This window comes from Daucus carota, chromosome 4 (genome assembly GCF_001625215.2).
Source record: "Daucus carota subsp. sativus chromosome 4, DH1 v3.0, whole genome shotgun sequence".
Classification (NCBI taxonomy): Eukaryota; Viridiplantae; Streptophyta; class Magnoliopsida; order Apiales; family Apiaceae; genus Daucus; species Daucus carota.
The window spans coordinates 8,937,224-8,943,640 of record NC_030384.2 but is presented as its reverse complement, the minus strand read 5'-3'; positions in this window follow the sequence as shown (position 1 = coordinate 8,943,640).

Here is a 6,417-nt window from a genome sequence, read left to right as displayed (position 1 = left end):
TTTTCCGAAGAGACTTCAGAAGCATAAGCTCGACAAACAATTCGCTAAATTTCTAGAGGTTTTCAAGAAACTACAAATCAACATACCTTTTGCGGAGGCTCTAGAACAAATGCCGAGTTATGCTAAATTTATGAAAGGTATTCTATCTCGGAAACTCAAACTTGAGGAATTGGAGACTGTGGTTTTGACCGAGGAGTGTAGTGCGGTGCTGCAGCAGAAATTGCCTCCGAAGCTGAAAGATCCGGGAAGTTTCACAATCCCGTGTACCATTGGACCATTGTCATTCGACAAGTGTTTATGTGACTTGGGAGCTAGCATTAATCTGATGCCATTATCTGTCTTCAAGAAACTTGAGTTGCCGGAGCCAAAACCTACAACCATGTACTTACAACTGGCTGATCGGTCCATCACATACCCGAGAGGTATAGTGGAAGATGTCTTGGTTAAGGTGGATAAGCTCATCTTCCCTGCTGATTTTGTCATTCTAGACTTCGAGGAGGATGAGAAGATTTCCATTATCTTGGGAAGGCCATTCTTAGCTACAGGCCAAACTTTGATCGATGTGCAAAAAGGAGAGCTTACAATGAGAGTTCAAGATCAGAGTGTCACTTTTAAAGTGTTCAACGCAATGAAATTTCCAACTGACGAAGAAGAATGCTTTAAGGTGGAGCCAATAAAAGCTGCAGCTCATTCGAAAATTGACCAGAGGCCGAAAACTGACATCTTGGAAAGGGTTCTAACAGGTGAAGCTGAATTCGGAGATGAAGAGGAAGTAGAGAAACTTCAGTTCTTGAATGCATCCCCATGGAAAAGGAGGTTCGATATGCCATTCGAGTCTCGTGGTTTAGTAGAGTTTAAAAATTTTCAGGAGCATCTTAAACCATCTATTGAAGAAGCTCCTAATCTCGAACTCAAACTACCACCGGATCTCTTAAGTGAGGTGCAGTTTAGAAGGTTGTCACGGCACTTAGATGACATGCATGACATTCACCGCCGTTTTGCAGAGGATTTGACTCAGGCTCTTGGGAGTGCTTTTCGAACCATTGGTGTTGAGGTTGATTGGCCAGTGTTTGGAGATGGCATGGTGTCTCGACCGCCTGATCCGCCACCCGAGGAGGGTGATCCTCCCGACTTCTAGGTACATTCGATCATTTTTACCGCTTTCAATGGGGACATTGAAAATTTTAAGTTTGGGGGTGGTAATCTAAGGAAGAGCATGTTATTGTAATTTTGTTTATTATTGCATGTGTTAGTTAGTTCATGTAGTTCACGTTTTTTTATTTTGTTTTGATTATTTCTCACGTTTTTTTCTATTTTTCTCAATTTTTTTTATTTTACATGTTTAGTAGTAATTGTTGTAGTTAGTATCACGAGCATTTGCATGAATTATGAAGTATAAGCCAAGTTAATTGCCTATGATGAGTTATGTGCGTAGTTCTTGATTAGTAGTTTCAATTGCAATGCTAGGTTAGTACTTGGAAATTGCTTGTGTTGGAAATTGTAATTCACATATGTTCTTGAGATAGGATTTAGACGAAATTCCTTGAATTCTAGGATTGAATTGAGCACCCTTCAGCTTAGGTCTGTAAATCTTAAGTTTGGGGGAACTGAGGAGTAGATATACCTTTCTTAAAAAAAAGAAAAAAAAAAGAAAAAAAAAAGAAATAGTAGTAAATAAAATTCACTAGAAAAATAAGTGGTAGAATTAACTAGGTTGAGCTCATTAGTACTCGAGTAATTAAGTCTGAGGGGACTTTGTGCCTAACAACCTAAAGCCCTTCGTGGTTTGGGATTGTTGACCCAACGCTCGCTACATGGGTACTAGTGCATAAATCTTTAGGGATCTCAACCATTGCACGGTTAAATAAACCACTAGAATAAAGTGAATAATTGGTGTGTGAAGTCTTGTGGTGTTCGTAACGCATTTACACTGCGAAGCGCTCTGACCTTAGACCGAGCAATTAATCACCAATAAAAAGAAAAAAAAATATAGTGAATAAAATAGAAGGGTGTGGACATTCTTTGGGACCTTGGCTTTTAGTTGGACTTAAGTGACGGGGTGTTAGTTTTAAACTTTTACGATTCTTGATTGGGATTCTGTGGGAGTAGTAGTTTTTACCTTGTCTCAATAAAAGAGCATGCTTGCACACACTAGCACTCCACACTTGTAAATAGATGAGTATTTGACTTAGTAGCGAGAGAAGTGAAATTCGAGAACATTAGCACAATCTGAGGTATTTTAATTGACAAGGCAATTACTTCATAGTTCACTCATTCATCACGTAGTTGCATTCATGCATTGCATTGTATTATTGTATAGTGTCATTGACGCTTGAGGACAAGCATCAGTTTAAGTTTGGGGGTGTGATAAGTGGTATTTATACACACTTATAGGCCTTCATTTCCACTTAAATTGGTTGGTTGTACTTAAGTGTTTAGTGTCTTTTGATGTGTTTTTAGTGTTTTTCTGTGCAGGTCACGAGTTGAGGTGATGAAGCGAGTTTCTATCATTTTAGGTTGTTTTTGGTGCATTATTTGCAAGAATAGAGAAATGTGGATTCATCACGACTTGGGATTTTGTGGGTACATCTTCTACAAACCCTCACGAGAACACACTCGTCCACTAGAGCTATCTAGGGGTTTAAAGGGCTTGTTGCATATGCTAAATGCAACCGTGATCACCTACGGAAGTGGTACTAGAGCGAGGAAGGGCATGCACGCGAGAACGAGCTAAAAACGAAGAAACAGGCTGCCAGTGGCAGACAGTAGCGCGCCCGCGCTAGTTCTTAGCGCGCCCGCACTACATTAAAGCTAGCTAGCGCGCCTGCGCTTGTTTAGCGCGGCCGCGCCCAGCAGAAGTGTTCCGGGCCGATTTTTGGAGCTTTTCTGAGGGATTTTAGCAGCGTTCGAGGCCCGGTTCACTTGGTCAATGTATTTATTTTCTCATGTGTAAAACCCTAGCCTCGAAAAAGAAGAAGAAGAAGAAGAAGAAGAAAGAAGAAAAAAGAAGAAGAAGAAGAAGTAGTAGATAGAGAACAATATTATAGTTTTAGTTATCTCGTGTAATCAAGCACATTATCAGTTTTGTAGTGGATCGTTCTTCGCGAGGAAGTGACAGTTTCGAGCGAGATCGTGAACATCAATTCTGTAACGTTGTGTTCTTTATTATTAATTCTAGCATCTATATTCCGTTTAAGTCTCGTATTGTATTTATCATGTTTTCATTAGAACCCATGATGTCGATTAGTTCGATTATGAACTAACCGCCTTCATGGGATTCTAATGGATTTATCGATGTAGTCTAGTAACGAGATTGTTTGATTGATTATGTGACGTACGTTGATTTCTTTGCATGAGCCGTGCTTATTCTTCTTAGGAGCGTAGCTAACTTCTAAGTTGTTTGTTAATTCTTTCTGAAGCGAGAGTGGATGATTGAATTTAGAACTATGCCATGTAAACATAGGATTATGTGAATGAAGCATAATTTGTGATAGACTTGAACTATTTTTATCACCCTGTGTAATCACGATAGACGACCTGTTATTAAACCTCTCTGCTTACACTACCGCTATAGAGATATAGGGTCTGAGCTTTGTTGGTGTCCATGAGATTTCTGTCTTAATTGTGGATTTTGATTGGTATGATATGTGTGCAACGAGAGTTGGCATGTATTACTTTCGTGTTGTCTGATTAGGATCAACAGTCACATGTTAATCAGTAATTTCAATTCTAGATGAATTCGATAATGAAGTTAGAATTCCATGTGTTTTCCTATTCTGATTTTGATTAGTAAATTTAGTTAGTAGTATAAAAGAACCCATTCTTGTTAATTGTCTTAGCAGTGAAAATTACTCATACATTGTTGCATAGGTGCGTATTCTTTAATTCACCAGTCTCTGTGGGATCGAACTTAATATATTACTTGTGATCACGTGCACCTGCGTGTAGATTTTTGCGAACATGTGTCCAAACACCCACATACATAACTCAAAAGACTATTAGCATGACTTATAACTTAACGTGACTTATGACTTAACGTGATTTATTTGATAAGCTGAGAATTTAAAATGTCTGTTTGGGTAATTTTGATTTATTAATGACTTATGGGTTATTAAACTATATAAAAAAATAATTTATGGGTAATTTATGACTTATATTAAATTTTTATCAAAAAAAGTTTAAAAAACTAAGTCTTGGAAAAAAGTACCTCAAACTAACTTCTAATTTTAAGTCAGCTTCTGACTTTTTCACGACTTTAAGCCAACTTCTAACTTATTACACAAACAGACATTTTTTCAGCTTAAAATTAGAACATATTTGAGCCACATCTTAAAGTTTAAACAAACAAGGCTCACATCGGATCATTGGTATATTAAAAAGAGTAGTTGGGGTATTTCGCACGATTTATAAGCCCAATTTTTAGGCTTATACGTCGGAAACAACTTGTTCATATGATTGTTCATATGATTGTGTAACAAATTTATAAGTCGATTTTCGACTTATAAACCAGAAATTGAGAAATCAAAAATCTTGACTTTTTTAGTCACTTATTATCATATTTCAAATTTGATTTTACAATATGTAAAAGACCAATTAAAAAAATAATCTAAAATAATTTTTATTATATTAATAATTTTTATATCCAACAATCTGTAAATACCAAAAAATTTATCCAAGCACATAAAATAAAAGTTACACCTTCCCTCTCCTTTCACATGTCCAATTTAGTTTTTGACCAGTCAAATTGACTATATTTTGACTGAAATTTACTTTTTATCTTGAGAAAAATAATATAAATTATATCATTAAAAAGTATATTTAGTCTATTTTAATTTGCAATTTTCAAATTTTAAAAACAATGGATAAATAATTTTTAATATTTGGTCAAATATTGATCAGTTTGATTTCTCAAAATGGAAATGTAAAAGGAGACAGAGGAAGTATCACTCATAATTAATTTTTAATTTATACAGAATAATCACTTAATTTGTTTCAACATACCCAAGTCTTTTTTGAAATATTATGTTATGGTATGGACACATTATAATCGAAACTGAAGGACGTTGTGTGACTTTCTATAATTCTAAATCTGGTCTCCTGTAGAATTATGGTCACTAAAAATTTCACCAAAAGCTTGAGAGCAAGTCCAATAGTTTATCTACGTGAATTCTTAAACTCACACTGGGATTTCCTAGTCATTAATTATTTTCAGATAAAATCTAGTCTTTATTTATTCAATATTTGTAAATAAAAATTTTATATCCCACCTTTTTACTTTATCTTTTCCCTCATTTCCCCTTGTTTCACCTCAAATTTATTATTAAAATAATAATATATAACAAAAATAAGAATTACTATTGAAATTGATGCTAAAAATAGATTCTCTATATTACCCTCAGATCCACCGAGACTCATTATATTATATTATTAATAAGTAATTAGACAGACAACTTATTGAACTTGCTCTGCAACCTCTCGTAGACTAGTGTTACGGGCAGATTATCCCGAATTCTCGAACAGTGATCCAAATTTGAATCCGTGAATAGTACTCATCCAAATTTGAATCACCAATTTGAATCACCACTGTTCACTGATCCAAATTAAGATCACCTACTTTATTATAAAATAATGATTTTGTTATTTCTATATCTTTCATTTATCGGACATAAAATTAATTTGTGGTTATTAATATTTAATTAATAATAGTTTATAGTTAATAATTAATAAAATTAATGTTTCATTAAAAACTTAGAATAATAAGAAAACAAATTTCATTGAAATTAAAAAAAGAGTACATTACATGCATAAAATAAAAAGTACATAAAATGTATAAAATAAAATGACAATACTTGGAAATGACTAGAAAACAGTACGATAAATGTAAATTTTGATTTAGTCGAACAGATTATTTCTGTTTCCTCCGAGATAATCAAAATATTGTACGTAGCTGTTAATATCATTTTGAGATCCTTCAGTTTCATCTTCATGCCCTTGATTTTAAGATAACTTGATCGATGTTAAAAAAATAATTAAATTAATTAATTAAATATAATATAAGTAGTTAATAATGATAAAAAATTAAATTTAAGATTATATAGTTTAATATAAAATTTATGTAATATAATATACAAAAAGTAATTTGGATTAGAATTTGGATCACACTGCTGCTGGAGTTGGTCATAAATTTGGATCAGAATTTAAAACAGTTGGTGATCCAAATTTGGATTATTGGATCACAACTACCGGAGATGGCCTAACGGGAATATTTTGTTTTTGTATAGGTCAAGTTAAGCTAATTATCAGGAGATGTGCTTTATGGGTCTTGTTTTAACTTCTTTTGATTTTTTTACATGTATTTTAAATTGTTCAAAGGTCACATCTAAGTATAATTATTTTTTATAAAATTTATATCACATA